The 17402-nt window shown below is 47.0% G+C and overlaps 1 long non-coding RNA gene across 1 annotated transcript in view; it reads left to right on the forward strand.

The window, feature by feature from the left end:
* The first annotated feature begins 1956 nt into the window (after nt 1–1956).
* Nucleotides 1957–17402, forward strand: part of LOC123951153 — an 86067-nt gene continuing 70621 nt past the window's right edge. The window contains exons 1-2 of the long non-coding RNA XR_006820355.1: nt 1957–2394; nt 8630–8789. This is a non-coding gene — a long non-coding RNA (uncharacterized LOC123951153). The remainder of the gene's footprint in view (nt 2395–8629; nt 8790–17402) is intronic.

A 17402-nucleotide genomic window follows, 5' to 3' on the forward strand; every position in this document is an offset into this window, starting at 1 on the left:
TGGGCTCCACACTGGGCATGGGGCTTACTTAAAAAAAGTATCTGATCTTGCAGTAAGAAAGCAAAAGATGAAATCAGAAGAGAAATAGTGATATATTTGACTACCTAAGAATTTAAAAATTTGAGTAAAAAAACAACCATAAGCAAATCTTAAAGATAATTGACAACTGAGAAAAAGCCCAGAAAATAAGAGCCTTTATATATAAAGAGCTCTTCACATCAGTAAGAAAAAACTCCATGAAAAAATGGACAAGAGAACTGATCAGACAGATTGCAATAGCCAATTAACGTATGCAAAACTCCAGCTTCACTAGTAAGTAAATGATAATTCAAATAACAACGTAGCATAGGGCTTCATTTATCAAATTGCCAAAAGTTTTTAAAAATTGTTATATCTGGTGGAAAAATGGAAATCCTTACACATACAGAGTTATAATTCATCAGACCCTTTCTGGGCAAAAGTGGCAATGTGTATCAAAAATCTTTTACGTATTTATATTCTTTGACCAAACAATTACCTGTCTAGGAATTTCCTATATGGACATAACCAGAGATTGCCTAAAGATTTATGTGTTAAGCATCATGCTATTGATAACAGAGAAAAATAATTTTTAAAACCACAAAAGATATTGTTTGAATACCTTATGGACGGCTTATGCGGTGGAATTTCATCCTGTCATTACAAAGTTATGTTTTTGGAGAAAATGTAATGAAGTAGGAAAATGCTCATAATCTAACAATAAGTCAAACAAAACAGGATACACACTGGCTTATGTGCCTTCCATGATCTGACCCCCCACCCGCCCTGACCCTTCACTCTGCTCCTCACTCCCTCCACTCCAGCTACTCGGGACTCCTGAATCTTCTTCTGACGGTTGTGGCCCCAGGACTTTGTATTTGCTCTTTTTCCTCTGCCTAAAACACTGCCCCGAGATACCTTACAGCTGCTTCTTCACTTTCTTGAGTCTGTGGTAGAATCACCTTGTTGACCAGATCAGCCCTAGCTTCCGTATAAAAATAGTGGCTACTCACTCCTCCCCCCACCCACTGCCACCCCATGCTTCCTGTACCCCCCACCCCCGACCTTATGTTTCTCTATTGCATTTATTGCTGTCTGTCACATGGCACATTTTCATGTTTATTTATTTATTGTTTCCCCATGAGGAGTGCCAGCTCCATGAGGACAGGTGACTTGTCTGATTTGCTCATTGCCTCCTCCGCAGAGAAAAATAGGTCATCAATAAATATTTGCAAGGTGAGTAACTCTAGTAACGATATTATATGACTTTGGTACAGAAACCTTAAGGTTTAGGTAGCTGCAGCTCTAAAGGACGAGGACAAGGCTCACCGAATATTGACTGTGATTATTCTTTTGTGTGTGGTTATTCTTGCTGGTGATTTTGATGATCTCTTTATAACTTTCTGTGTTTTTGCCACTGTTGGCCATAAACATATGTGATAATAACGTGTTGTTATTATTTTAAAATTCCATGATTTGTAAAAATCACTCCATACCCAAGCTGGCCCAATGTTCCAAAGTGTAGAACAATTCTCTCCTTTTCTAGGGCCTTCTCACTTTTTCCATTTTACAAATCGTGCGCCTCTTCCACAGGCTGTATTTTATCAGCCACCGCCTCCTGCTATTTCCTTCCTCTGTCTTTCCCACTGCACAGAGCACCTCCATGATGTGGAATTTCTTTGGGGTTACAGAAGCAACGGATTACTCTTTACATCCAGTGTCCTTGGCCCCATGCCAAGCCTTCCTCCTGCTTCTCCTCTTCCTCCTTTTCCCCACCCAGCCTCTTCTTTAAGTTCCTTCCTGGGCGGAGCACTGCCAGGTGCCTGGAGGCCTGAGGGAGTGGCCTGTGGGACCTTTCGGCTTCCAAGGGAAAGAAAAGCTTCCTGGAGGGTAATAGCTGAGAACCAGAGAAACCTGGTTTGGTGAGGTGGGCTTGTTTATGCCCTTAAAAGACGTCCCTGTAGGGCCTATCTCTGGAGTTGCACCTGCGTGAGGACAGGCAGCTCGTACTGTGAGGAAGCCGGGTCCCCGCAGCCATATTGACCCACAGGGGCTGGAGCTGGAAGCTTCTTTCCTTGGAAGGACGGTGACCCTTAGTCCCAAACCTCAGGGTTCCCTTCATTTGAACGCTCGTGTTGTTTTTCTAGTCTGGAGTACCTAGCTACGCAAGGTAGCTCACAGCACCTCATTTATTTAAAAATAATTATCCAAGTACAGAGAGTGGCCACTCCTTGAAAACCAGAAGCACACCCACAATGACCAGTGGGTGCCCAGGCCTGGGCTTGAAGGGAGGCAAACACCAGAACTCGACAGGGTGATGCTACTCCCCAGGACACCGGTGAGGACAGAATGAGGAGGGTGGCAAGCATTTTGAAGGTGAGGTGGATTGTGGGCTCAGTGGGGAGGCTGCCGGTGCCTGAGGCTGTCAGGGACAACACTGGCTTTGTTTGAGGGAAGGTGACTGTACGCCTGCTGGTGGGAGGGTGTGCTCCTCCCCAGGACTCCAGGCTGTCTGCCCAGAGGGAGGGCTTCCTCTTTCCGGCCTCTTAAATATGGGTTCCAAGAGTGGTAGTTGCACCTTCTTAGACCGTGTCTCAGTGTGCTTGGCAGTCCTTGGTATTTCTGAACCACAGCTGCCCTGGAAAAAAAACGGAAAATGCATCTGCTGTCCTAGGTCAGTCCCTGCCACCGTATAAAAATCCTTGAACCCCATATGAGTGAAATGTCATATGGTATTTGTCTTTCTCTGACTGACTTATTCCACTCATATATGGAATTTAAGAAACAAAACTGACGAATATAGGGGAAGGCAAGGAAAAATAAAATATGAAAACAGAGAGGGAGGCAAATTGTAAGAGACTTAACTACAGGACACAAACAGGGTTGATGGTGGAGAGGGGATCTGGAGGATGAGGTAGCTGGGGGATGGGCATTAAGGAGGCACGTGATGGAATGAGCACTGGGTGTTGTATGCAACTGGTGAATCACTAAATTCTATCTCTGAAACGGATAATGCAGTATATGTTAATTAAATTGAATTTAAATAAAAAATTTTTAAAAATTTCTCAAACCCCTACATCGGACCTGTCATCTGCACTTTCTGAACATGGGGCATCTTTGTGTACCGCTCACCATATGAGTCATCTGTTCATATGTCCTTTTCCTCTCCTAGACACTCTCCACTCATATTTTAGGTACAGTGTTTGGCACATAGGAGGCGCTCTGTAAGTGTTTCATGAACCTATTTTTGGAGTCCTGTTTTGAAAGTTCACTGTAAAACCTTCCAAACCATGGTGATTCCTCGGAAAACGTTTCATTTAGGGCAAGACTCATGGGGATACTTCTGGGGATTGACTGCTTCTGAGTCTTCAAATAGTGAAGGGGGAAGGGGTCTTCAAGGCATCAAGGGGTCTCTGAGGCACTCAGTGTCTCAGGTGGACTTTGTTACTATTATTTGAAACGATGATTGTCACAATGGAAACTTCATGTGCCTAACACATCATAGTTTAAAACCCTTTGAATTTTCTTATCACCTATTATTATTTTCTGATCTCAGAGACATGACCTGAGGGGCTGTATTTAAAAATCTTATAGGGGTTCCTGGGTGGCTCAGTTGGTTAAGCATCTGACTTGATTTTGGCTCAGGTCATGATCTCAGGGTAGTGAGATCTGGCTCCCGCTTGAGGTTCTCTCTCTCCCTTTCCCTGTGCCCCTCCCCCGGGTCCTGTGCATTCTCTTTCTCTCTCTCTCTAAAGTAAATATTTTTTAAAAAGTCTTACCTTTTGCAATTTATCCGAAAGCCTAGTTTTAGAATTAGGCACGATTTTTCATTCGTTCAAGACACATTTATTGCATATCTGTTACGTGCCAGGCACTGTATAAGACGCTCATGATACACAGATGAAAAGTCACAATTACTGCTCAGGTCAGAGGCATTGATACAAAGTGATAAGGACGATAATGAAGGGGTCATTAAAGGGTCTGGGAGCTTTGGGCAAGAATGCTTGTCTCTCCCTGGAGAGAAGTGGGGAGAGGCGTCAGACCAAGATGATGTGGTATTAAGGACGGCAATGCAGACAGTGGTGGTGACGACAGATAGCATCAGCAATATACGGTTCTTACCGTGTGCCAGCCACGCCTCTGGGTGCCTCACCCATATGAACTCACTTAATCCTCACAATCACCCTGTGAAGTAGGGGGCCCTTGTTGTTTCCACTTTACAGATGAGAAGACTGAGGCATATGGAGATTAGAGAAATTGTTTAAGATTATGTCCGTAAGGGGTGGACATTATCTACTATTCCTTGGGTTTCTGGACCAAAACCAGCAACAGTAATACTGGTAAAGAACAGGGTCTTTGGCTATCGCCAAACCCCACTTTCCATGGTCTCTTAGCTGAGGTGCAACCCACTTATTTCTTGAGGCAGTCCTTGAGCTTATCCAGTACACTGAGGGCCTTCCTATACAGATGATAAGTCTGGTGTGTGGCCCTGACCCCATGTACTCAAACAGCCCCACAGGGAAAAAGAGAAATGGTTAAGATATGGGATTTCAAACGAGACCACTGTGGGCTGGACCTCTTGTCCTGTCAATTCTTAGCTATTGACCTGTGAGCTGTAGGTTCCCCACCTAAGAAACGGGGGTCATAGCTGTATTTGTGCCTCTATGGCCTCACATGTCAACTACTTCTTGTCAACCCCCACACCCCCCAAAAGATGAGGTCCCCGAACCACACAGATGCTGAAAATGAGCCAACCTGGAAGCCTGTGGAGTTCCCCAGCATGACTGGAGCCATTGTTGTGTTGAGGGGGAGAGTCCTCTGGCTGGGGAAGCAGGGAGAGAGAGGCTCAGTGCCCTCAGCTGACATCTGCCTCAGAGATTTCCTCTGCCTTGCTGCCTGGAGGTGCAAGCTCTTCCTTCAGAGGTTTAAGGGAACGTGGTTGAAAGAAACCACTTCATGAAACAACAGTTGTGCCGGGCCGGAGGCCTGGCAAGAGGGCTGGAAGTGGGCTTTGCCCAGCCATGTGTCCCTGGGGTACAGCTCAGAGAAACCTTGAGGCCAACAGCACACACTCTGTTTACTCAGGGGTTTCCTCGCTGAGCCCGCTGAGGAAACAGCTTTGTAAGGAAAGGGAAAACAGATGGGTTAGGCAAGGGACCCGACAGGCCTGACGGAGCCCAAGGGGCTGCCTCCAAGTCGCCTTCTACTTCCGTGCCAAGGGGGGCAGAGTGCAGTGCTGGTCCCGCCCGCGGGGGGGCAGAGTGCAGTGCTGTTCCCGTGGGCGGGGGTGGGGTCCGGCTGTGGGACTGCAGGCCCTTCAGAGGGGCTGGCCTCTGGACACCACCCCTTGGGTGCACCAGATGCTTTTTAGGGAGGGCCATGACCTCTTTGAAGCCTTTTGGCCCCTTACGTCATTTTGAGAGGAAGAAATTTGCCTGTTTGTGACAGAACTGTCTCTGCACTTCCTTGGTTCCACTCACCCTCCGCCTTGGTGGAAGGGGCTTTTTAAAGCATGCTCATGCTTCCCAGTTATGCTGTGAAGGGTTAGGATCTTAGCAAGAGTAAGGTTTGTTTGTCTGATGAGGGCTGTGCTTGGAGAAGCGAATCTGTGCAGCTCTTTGACAACGAAGGGCAGGCTCCGGCGGCCTTGAGGCTCTGGGCCTTGTTGGTGCTGGCCAGTAGGGGTGGAAGGCAGAGGGCGGGTGGGAGGAAGGGAAACCGAGGAAGCAGGAACTTAGGCCCATGTAGAGTTTGACTCTGTGGGGTCTGCAAGGCGACTCAATTGGAAGGATATAGATGACTTTGTCATCTTCTGGACTCCCAGCTACCTGTGATCAGCTATGAGAAACTTTGGATTCTTCCTGGAATTGGACTGTTTTAGGGGAGAGTACAAACAGACCTTAATGCAGTGGCCCCAGTATTTGCTGTGTGCTGGCTCCGTGCTTCCTGGGAGGAGAGATGGAAGAACTTGTCAGTGCTGAAGGGCTGGTATACTTCCTGGGGGCATGGGGGTGGGGAAGGGGGAGAAGTCCGGCCATCAACAGCGGGAGCTAAGGAGTAGTGAGGGCCTCCTGTGGGTGATGGTCAAGGGAGGAGCCACGGAAGGTCTCCTGGCCCTGAGGGACGACAGGACAGAAACAGGGAATGGGAGTTGGGGTTAGGCCAAGCACACTGCATTCCAGAGCTGGCTTTCCAACCTGGCTGTAGCAAAGCCTTTGAGGGGAAACTTTCCCTGCCTTCAGGTCCTCCTTCCTGCCGGGGATTACTGGCCCCTGACCAGTCAGTGTGCAGGACTGGATCCAGGTTGCCACGGCACTGAAGAGCCTCGCCAATCTGGGTTTGATGGTTCAGGGAATTCTCTGGACTCTGGACTCCGTGGTGTCCTGGCGAGGAAACCCCAGTTGTACATATGTGCTGGGAAATGAGGGAACCTTACTCCTGTGCCAGGAGTATGTGCCTTATGCCTGTGCTGAGGAAGACATTGGCAGAAACTCAGGAGATTTTGGCTGATTGGAGAACAAAGCATGGTGCCCACTGGGACTGCAGGCAGCATCTCTGCCCAGACCCACTGCTGGGGGCTTACAGCTGAGCAGAGAGGGGTGGGCGGCGTGTAGAGCTTGAAGGGTGGGCTGGGCTCCAGCATGTGCTCTTGCCCTGGGAGGTTCTGCTGGTGCCCAGATGGCTTCAGAGCGCCTAGTATACCGCTCAAGTTCTGATGTCCAAGTCTGCAGACCTCCTGGTCCCTCCTCCAGGGACTTCCGCCAGAGAGATGCAGCATCAGGTGATCTGGACTGTTCTCCCCAAGACCAACACCCACCCTGCCCCACCTTGTTTATCTGCCCTCTGTCCCACGGGCATATTACACCTCCTGGAAATGTATTGCTCCTCCCCAGTCCATTCTGCAACTATTTCAAAAATGTTCTCCCTTTTGTTTTCTCCTTCAAGAATTTCATAGGACAGAAGAATCTCAGAATGGTTGGTGCAAGTAAGGAGAAAAGCAGGATGGGCTGGGTAGTTACAATGTCAGGGGATTTGGCAGAGGAAATTCTTCTTTTCTCTTGTCAGTGCACACAGTAGGTAAATAGCTTTAACCACTCCAAAAATGGGAGTGTTGCAGAGGATTGAATGTGCCTCGGTAGCAAAGTGCATTATATACGGTATCTCATATTCATAAGCAGATTTTATACATAATCAAGAATATCATTTTGAAACCAGGGCAAGGTGTCAGATTGATCTTACACGACTACAACCAGCGTTTGCTTGCATGCCTGCAGTGTACAAGGCATCCTGAGGTCAGAGCTGAGAGTTCTCTGGTCTATAGCATCTGAGGGGAAGGATCCAGAGAGGGAAGATTTTAAAATTTTATTTATCTATTTTTAAAAAAGAGTTTATTTGTTTATTTGACAGAGAGAAGGAGAGAGAGTGTGAGGAGGGGGAGCAGCAGGCAGAGGGAGAGGGAGAAGCAGGCTCCCGGCTGAGCAAGGAGCCAGATGTGGGACTCGACGCCAGGACCCCAAGATCATGACCTGAGCTGAAGGTGGATGCTTAACTGACTTGAGCCACCCAGGTGCCCCAAGAAATCTTTCCTAGATTTTTTAAAGAGTTGAACAGCAGACCTTAGAATTCAGTGCTTTATTCTGCTTTAGTAGGACCATATTTTATTTTTTACACTGTAGACTATGTAGAGTTTATAAGACGTGTTTTTAGAATGTCATTTAATGTGCGCTCTGATAACACATTATTTCATTGCTAGGTTTGTTTTTAGGATCTAAGTGTGCTTAGCTCCAATTCTCTGTGGAGGGTCTGTGTTAAGGCCTTTGATACTTACCATGTTTATTTTTTATTTCCAACCAGAAAATTCTTAATAACAGACTCTTTTATTCTTTTTGTCCAAATGAAGCCCTATCGATGCAAAACTTTCAGCAAAACAGCTCCATTTGCTATTGCCACATTGGAATGTGCACGTGATACGACCTCTACTTTTTCAAGTAGTTCGGGTCCCTACCATCTCTCCCTATTATTATTGTAATTACATGACTACTTTTCTTACCTCCACTCTTATTCCCCATCTTGTCCATCAACCCTACCATCATCAAACTGCATTTTGAAAGTACAGGTCTAAGAAAGTTGACAACACTTGGACAAGGGTGTGTGCATGGGAGGTATCTCAGAGACCCATTGTGTGAATGGGTGCAGCCCCTTTGAAGGGCAGCATGGTCAAGTCTATAGAGTTCCGGGAAACAGACACCCTTTGACTTGAAATTCCATTTCCAGGAACTTGTCCTATAGACATCCTTGCACATGCAAAGATGTCTAAGTAAAGATGGCAATTATGGCATTGGTTATAATGACAAGATATTGGACACAAACTAATTCATTGGTAGGAGCTATTGAAATGAATGATGGTATTTGGATGATGGCATCTGTAAGAGCCATTTGCTGGTTGCTACCCTAGAATCCATTCCTTTTTGCTCCCTCCTAATTAACTGTTGGTTGGTATTGACCCCACTCCCACCTCCAGGGGGTGAATCAGTTGTTGGGAGCTAATCAGTCCATCCTATTTCCCTGGCCTCAGAACTGTTTTGCGTAAAATGAAATCTTGTCCAATCAGAATGACTACGAGGCCGGAAGAGCTGCAGCCATGAGAGGAAAGCCTGGAGCTTCTAGGAGACTGGAATGTGGATGCTGGGAAGGTGCTAACCCCAGGATTTGTGGCTGGAGGAAGGAGCCCACTGATGGCAAGCTAGGTGACTTGTTTCTACTGGTTTGAGGTAAGTTGTCTTACATTACCAGAAGGATCCTCGGTGCTGAAGAATGCTGAACAGCCTTGAAAGAAACTGAAGTTGATCTACTTTTGTCCATGTGGAATTATCTCTGTGATTCTTTGTAGAGTGAAGGTGTTAAACAATGAATAGAGAAGATATTCCCTTCTATATAAACAAAAGGCTGTGAGAATGAGTGCCCCTGTGTGTGTGTGTGTGTGTGTGTGATGTATATAAATGGTCTCAGCTATCCATGCAGTGCCTTTGAACAAATAAGGACTCTGGTGAGTCCAATGAAGCCATGTCCATGGAGCAGCTTGGGCTGGGTGGTTTTGTGCAGTACACAACCCGTACAACAATATGCTGTGGACCTTTATATATATGCTTGTATATACCTGTGGTAGAATATATGTGAAACTAGAAATAGAAGTTGCTTCTGGGAAGAAAAGATTCAGAGTTTGGTGCTAGTGGGGCAGAGAGGAGTCTTGTCCTTCCCTATTGCCCTTGAGGGGGGGGGTGCCTGAATTTTGCTACCATGTATACAAATAACTTTTTAAAACTTTCCTTTAAATAAACAAGTAAGAAAGCAAACGAAAATACAGATTTGATCTTAGTTACTCCCTTGCTTAAGGAAGACCTTTAATGAATCCCCATGGAGAAATGCCAGATCCTCTCGATCATCATACAAAGCTTACAGCTGGCCTCGGCCTGCCGCCCTCCCTCGTCTCTGGCTGCTGCCCGCCCTCCACTGGGCTTCAGCAAGGCAGGTGTGCCCAAGATTCCTCTAACAGCACACTCCGGGGCTTCTGTGCCTTTGCACAGGCTGCTCTGCTCTTCCCCAGGCTCCGCCGAAAGAACACTTGTGATCTTCTGGGGCCTGCTTCCTTGGAAGCCCCTGTAGACCTTGATGCTTTCTGCTCTCTTGCTACCAATCGCCGTTCACTGTAATTAGTTGCTATCTGTGAGTGAGCTCTTTTGAGACCACGGACAGGACCTCGGATAGTCAGTGCTAGTGACGGGATGGGAAGATGCGCCTCGTAGCTGTTCTGTGAACAAAGGGAGGTCAGTTCCAATTCCATCTGTCTCTCCACTTGACTGTTCTATCCCTTTCAGGTTTCTCTTCTCTTGCGGCTGCAAATTCTCATCTCTGCTTGGTCTCCTTGCCCCGTAGCTATTAGCCAGGTTGTAGCAGAGGGAAGGTTTCCAGCCCAGAGCAGACTGCGTTTCCTCACTCTGAGTGGCTCCGCGTGGAAGCAGAGGACAGGAGAAGAGCATTTGTAATGATACAGTCTGTCCCATCCAGCTGTCTGCCTGCTTGGTAAGCCCGGTGACCTGGAGACATGACCAAGGTCTATTACGATGGAGCCTCCATTCCTGGGAAATAATTACCGTGCCCAGGACAAATCTGCCATCTGCCCACCAACTCAGTGAGGCAGTGTCCTTCCAGGAAAGGGATGGGAATAGGCAACAGTGCGCCCCTCACTGGCGCACAGGGAAGAGTGTTCATTTCTCTGGTGGGCATGACCCACTGAGAGCTCAGCTCCCACTCACGCTCTCAGCTGGGAGCCATCATGGAGCACATGAATGGCACAACCACACTCGTGGCCCAGAAGGCATAACGCTGGGGGCATTTAGAAAGGTGAGATGAGAGAAAAGTAAATTGGTTAAGTGATGGTCTTGCTATTATTTAGGGTTGTTTTTCTCAAAGTGTGGAACTCCTTATCAGAATCACCTCAAGTACTTGACAAGAATGCATATTTCTGGGACCTGCCTCGGAATAACTGAATTAAGCTCTCGGAAGGGTGAGACCCAGCAATCAGGATTTTTAACCAGCCCCCCCAGACATTTCTAATGCCCACCAAAGCCAACAAATTGCTGCCCTTAGCTGCTGTTCTGTCAGAAGTCCTTGGGATCTGTGTGCCTGGGAATCTAGAACTCTGACTGGACAGACCAGGCCTCCTCGGAGCTCGGCAGCGTCCTCTCATGGGTCCTTGAGGACGCCCTGAAGCCTGCTTCTCTGGAGTGAGGGGCTGATGTCATTGTTTTTTCTGGCATCACTGCTTGGCTGTTTCTAAAAAGCACTTTTAAAAGTATCAGCTTTTAGGATAAAAACTCGAGGAATCTTGAAACAAAGAGTGGATAGGACTCATAATGCCACGCTTGTCTTTCCTCCTCAGCCTCAGGCTCATTTCCTGCCTCCTGGTCCTGTGGTAGAGAATGTTTCACCCTGCATCCCTTTAAAGGAAGTCTTCCGGAGACACTTTGTTTCCATCTCCCATGAAGGTTAAATGATATTATCCTAAATTCCAAGGGGCTGATCAGTTTGCTTTGTGGAGCTGGTATTTCTGTCATTTTGAGTAATGCTTGAAATATGAATGTGATCTCCCATATCAGACCACCCCTCTTTTATTTAGAGAGTTTCGCTGGAGGACAGTTTTAGCTGAACTCACATGTACGGATAGATACCCACTGCTCGGGGCTGCAGCTCAGCCTCCCTCCCTTGGGGGATGAAGTCATTCAGACACATTGTTCACTACTATAGAAGGAATGTTTATGTCCCCTCAAAATTCGTATGTTAAGTCCCAACTTCCCACGTGATGATCCATTGGAATTGGGGCCTTTGGGAGGTGATTAGGTCATGAGGGTAGAGCCCTCATGAATGGAGATGAGTGCCCTTATGAAAGAGATCCCACAGAGCTCCCTTGCCCCGTGCCCCTCACCCCCTGTGAGGACTCATCAGGAAGATGGCCATCTGGGAATTAGGAGCCAAGCTGTCAGCCAACACTGAGTCCGCCGGCTTCTTGACCTTGGACTTCCCAGCCTTCAGAACTGTGAGAAATCGAATGTTTTTTGTTTAAGCCACCCAGTCTGTAGTGTTTTTGTTACAGGAGCCCAAACTAAGACATTCATATTGTTGTCCTTCTGTCAAGCACAGTGTCAAGATACGCTAGTGTGAGAGGTTGAGTATGTGCCCTGCCTTCAAGGTGTTTGAAAATTCCACTCTCTGATACAGTAGCCACCAGCCACATGTGGCTATTGAGCACTTGAAATGTCCCAGTGGAGATATGCTGGAAATGTAACATACACACCAGATTTGAAAGACCTCATAGGAAAAAAAAAAAAAAAAAGCATGTGAGATATCTCATTAACAATTGTTTTATATTGATTACATGTTGAAATAATATTTTGGATATATTGAAATTCATTATTAAAATTAAATTTACCTATTTCTTTTTACTTTTTTCTAAAGATTTCATTTATTTATTTGACACACAGAGAAAGAGAGAGAGAGTGCACAAGGGGCTGCAGGCAGAGGCAGAGGGAGAGGGAGAAGCAGGCTTCCTGTCTGAGCAGAGAGCCCGACTTGGGGCTCAATCCCAGAACCCTGGGATCATGACCTGAGTTGAAGGCAGAATTTAACCAGCTGAGCCACCTATGTGCCTCTCTTTTTACTTTTTAAAATGATTGCACTAGAAAATTAAAAATCACAGATAAAGCTCACGTTATATTATTATTGGACAGCGCTGCTCTGGAGGGTGGGAAAGACAGGTAACTGACAATCATAAGACCATGTGATCACTGTTGGGGGTAGTAGGACAGGGCCCTCTGGGAGCAGTTTGAAAGAGCCCTAACTCAGCGTTGGGAGCTAGGAAAAGGCTTCTGGGAGGAGCTGATAGCCAACTGAGACCCAAAAGCTGAGTAGGAGGGAGGTACAGAGTGAGGTGGTGAGCGGTGTTGGAGGTGACAAGGAATGATGCAATTGGGGAGCTGTAAGCCCTTGGGGGAGGCTGGTTATAGCCGGATGGTAGGGGTGGGGGAGAAATCCACGGAGGAAGGAGGGAGGAGTCAGGCTATGGGGAGGGGGCACTTTTCTTCTTTCTGCACGGGAGAACTCTGACTTCCTTTTCCTGGAAGTGGAATTGGAGGTGTTAGACATGAACGGATATTTGGTTTCCTTTCCACCTGGGGCGGGCAGTTGGTGGTGGGGGTGGGGTGGGAAATGCTCAACAGCACTGGGGGTAGGAGAAAAATGTTTAAGTATTTGACCGTTTTGCCATGTGTGGAACTGAGGTACAAGAGCAATTCTTATCAGTGAGACCGTATATATGTATATGAAAGTGCTTTGTTCGTGTAACGCTCCTGTATAATACTGCTTTATTAAGCTTAGTTGGCCCTTGATCTTTTTATAAGAATGTTGAAATTATGAATTCTATGTTTGGGAAAATTGCAACATTTGCTTCAGATTTTAGCCCATTTTATTTTTAGAGGAGGTGATTTTCAGTAACAGCAATCCTAATAACGATCATAATAACAGCAATCCTTTTTAAAGCAAAAGAATCCAAAGAGAGTAACAGTTCTGATGCTGAAGATTCCCAGTGCTAGAGGAATGGCGCAGGCCAGGTGGTAAACCAAGGATATCACACCATGTTACCTTCTCTCATAAGGTACAGGGCATCCAGAAGTTCAAGACCAAAGGTTTTCACATAGAAGAGCCATCAGAGTTTCTCTGTTCTTACACAGCATGTCTTTATTCAGACGCCGATTGTCATCAAAATTCCAACAGAGTAGTAAACTGAATGCTTGGCGTGGGATGTTCAGGAAGTTTCGCTTCTGTGTGTGGTTTGGCTTTGCTCTTCAAGCACAGTAAAACTGTTAGCGTCTGGGAGCACACTTATCTGGAGGCGGTTAGTTTGCACATTGCCTTCTTTGCTTTGGGTTTTCTCTAGGGATTGGGGAAAGGCAGAATTTGTCCACAGCGAATGGCTTTCCACAGATAAAGGTCCTTTGGCCCCTGGAAGGCTCAGAACTGGATTACTTCCTCCTAAGAAAGGAGACTCTACAGAAAAGGGGATGATTTGGGTGGCTTGTTCCTTCACCCTTTTTATTCAGGGACTGTATTGGTCCCTGAGGAGAGATGAATGAAAAAGGAGCCCTTTCTTGGATTGAGCTCATAGCCAGGTCAGAGGGATGGACATAAATTCAAAGAAGTCAGTTGCTCTGTGGTTTAATGTCACAGTGAAAATTAGGACACAGAGCTCTGACAGCTGTGAAGGGAGGAAGGCACTCAGGTTCCGTCTGGATGAGGACAGACAGGGCACGAGAGCCTTCACCCGTGAGAGTACATGGCTTGTCTGGGGAGTTGTGGGCTGAAGGACGAAGGACATGAAAGAGAAAGTGCCTGACAGGACTGGCTGGTACAGGAAGAACCAGGAAGAACCTGGTATATGGGCGCGGACTTCTTCCAGGACCTTAGTCACCAAGTAGGGCTGTCTTGGTGAGTCTCAGTGTGCAGCCTGCTCTGGCAGGTGGTGTAGGGCCCGGCTCTTGCCTGGTGCCTGTGTCTCTAGGGCCTCCGGAGAGGCTGAACACTCTCCTGGGTGATGCTAGGCCCACAGGACCACGACTGAGTGGCAGGAACCTTGGTGAAATGGGAAGTTTCCGTTGGCTGCCCGCCACTGTTCCCGCTGCGTGGTGACGCTCCACCCAGAGGCAGGATGCCCTGCCCTGCGGAGCAGTGGGAAGTGATAAATACATTTGTTTTTGAATTAGAAGCTTTCCTGGCACTGGGGGGAAATACATCTGTGGCCGGCCTGGCCTCGCTGTCCCCTGGCTCGCTCTCCCACACAATCCAGAACCCTGGGTAATGATTACACAGGCTTTCGGGAGCCTGAACCTCCAAGGACGTTGGTACGGAGATGAAGGGCCTTGCGATGGCTTAAAAACATCAAAGGTATCCTAATCACGCAGTGCTTAGTAATCAAAGCCTAGCGGGGCCTAGCCCCACCTCACCCCTCATTTCCCTTATTATGGCAATGCCTCTGCTTATCTCAACCCTGTGAGTGGCGGGAGGTCAGATTGCCCGAAGGTACTTACCCAGGGCGGAAAGCAGCATTATTTCAATCCTCCCTTGCTTGGTCACATTGAGCAATCCAGTGCATTTTCTTAAAAGCACCAGAGGCTTCTGTGATCTCTAAAGCTGTGCGGCACTCCTGAGAGCAGAATCGCCTTTGGCAGGAGCCTACTGGCAGGGAGAGTTGAGCTTGCTCAAACGGGGGCAAGGGGCTCTTCCGGCTACTTGGCTGGGCAGCTGCCCCCTGTATTGGAAACTTGTCCTTGTGCAACACACCTGTAGACAGATACTTGCTGGGCACCCGTCACTGCCACCCGCTTATTGTGGAACCAAGAAACTACATGGGTTTGTTCTCTTTTTTCCCCCTTTTTAAAGTAATCTCTGCACCCAGTGTGGGGCTTGAACTCACAACCCTGAGATCAAGAGATGACTGCTCCACGGACTGAGCCAGCCAGGCATCCTCGTCATAGTTTTCACTCGAGGTGTGCTATGTGCTATTAACTAGGCAGTGTTTTGGAGAGCCAGTTATCTTTGGTTATTATGCTTTGGCTAACTTCTTGGGATGGAGAAATTAAAATACTAAAAATCATTTTGCTTTTCATTGCCCAAGCTGGTGAGATAGGTAGTCCTTTGATAAAGAACAAAACCCAGAAGCAGACCCTTTGTTTTTAAATCATGGTTGTTCTGTTTAACTTAAAGAGGGACTGTGGACCACGGATTTGCTGAACCAACAAACAGTATAGCATTGCAATTAAGAACATTCAGTCTGAAGACAGCCACTAAGCCAGAGCTTCCCAGAGCTTCCCAGATGTAACCCTGGGCAAATTACTCTCTTTCCTTAAGTTTCCTTTTCTATAAAAGAGGGACACAAATATTCACCGATTCATAAGGTGAAGATTAGGAGGAAGGCCGCTGAAGATTAGGAGGGCACTGTAGATTAGGCCACTGAAGATTAGGAGGAAATGGGGGTAAAGGTCCCGGACCAATGTTTGGTAACATTGTTACAGGCTACTCTGTGCTGGGAATAGGTGAGCAGAATATGACTCCTTTTTATAGGAGTTCCAAGTCCAGTGGGAGAAGCCGAAAATGACGCCTATACTAAGAGAGGAAATACAGGTATGTACAATGTGCTAGTGGACTCAGGAGTGTTCATGAGGTCATTACGGAGGACTTCATGGAAGAGGCAACCCTGAACTGACAAAGCAGACATAGATGGGGAAGTATCCTCTGGATAGTGCCAGCAGCTGTACAAAGAGAGGCAGGAAAGAGCACGGTCCTATCAGAGAACCACAGGAGTTATCGAAAGGTTAAAAATTTTAGGGGCGCCTGGGTGGCTCAGTTGTTAAGCAGCTGCCTTTGGCTCAGGTCATGGTCTCAGGGCCCTCGAATGGAGTCCTGCATCAGGCTCTCTGCTCAGCGGGAAGCCTGCTTCTCCTCTGCCCTTCCCCCTGCTTGTGTTCCCTCTCTTGCTGTCTCTCTGTGTCGAGTAATAAATAAAGTCTTAAAAAAATTTAAAAATTTTAAAGAATAAAATTATGATCCTCATAGAGTTATAAATCAAGTGTCTATCACAGACTTTATTTAACTCATTAATTAATAAGGAAACCAGGAAAGATGTCACAAATGCTTCAAAAGAGAATTCAAAGAACATCTATATGTAAGTGACCAGAAAAGAATTTATAAATAGACACAAAACTGGTCAGTATCCACAGGGCAAAAATCTGCATCTCTGGGGACACAGTTTGCTCTCCCATGACCAAGAATCAGTTACCTTGCGTCCAGTAAGTAAAAATAGAGAAATAAAAATGTAGCTTACATTTATGGAAATAAAACATAGTCTACAAATTATAGACACAAAAGGGCTCAAAAACAGGGAAGGATGAAGGTAACTCAGTAGGATATGCAGAACAGGACACCCAGTGGTGTTTTTTTGGCCCGTTTCAGAAATGTTCACAATTTTCCCTGACAGTGCGTTAGTTTTATTGGGGAACCAGAGGGGAGGGTGGGAAGTAGGTGAGAGGGGGTTGGGGCCTGAAATGCAGACCGGGACCGAGCGTAGTGCTCCGACCTCGGTGCTGGGAAGTCAGAAATATACTCTGCAGCCCACACCGTGGAGGGGCGGCTAAGTGAGACAGGCTGGAGTATGAGGCCCGGGGAGGAAGTGAGGAGGTCTTGGACCAGGCCTGGAGAGTGGAGATGAGGCATGGGAGTGAGCCGGGTATGAAATGAAGGGAAAGCTGAGGAGACTCTGGTTTCAGGAGGACAAAAGGATATGCCTGAAGAGACTTTGAGGGAAGAGCCCTTCTGTTTATATACCTGAGGGCACTATTTTCTCAGAAGGCCCTCATGGAGTCATTTGGAGACATGGACCTTTGACTCTGACCTGACCTCTCAGTTAAAGAGAAGAATATTTCAGATAGCTTTCTTAGGAGAAAACACAGACCTTGATTTTTCTGTCCAGATTTTCTAAATACTCTGATTCCCAAGATAACGTGTGGAAAAATCCTGTATAACAACTTTCCCTAACCCATTAGGATCCTTTGATTCTGTCATGGAGACAAGAGCTCATTTCGCTGGTGTCCTGACACTATTGCCCTATCTCCGTCCATTATTCTCACCTGACTCCCTGGCCCTTTGCCTTTGGGTTGGGCTCGGTGCCTGGAGTGTAGGAGGGAGAGAGACCAGGACTTTGTTTCCTCCCTGCTTTTGGTGGTTTCTGGCCCTGCAGAGCCCCCCATGACAACAGCCACTCTTGGGCTTCAGCTCCCAGC

Source organism: Meles meles, chromosome 9, assembly GCF_922984935.1.
Source record: "Meles meles chromosome 9, mMelMel3.1 paternal haplotype, whole genome shotgun sequence".
Classification (NCBI taxonomy): Eukaryota; Metazoa; Chordata; class Mammalia; order Carnivora; family Mustelidae; genus Meles; species Meles meles.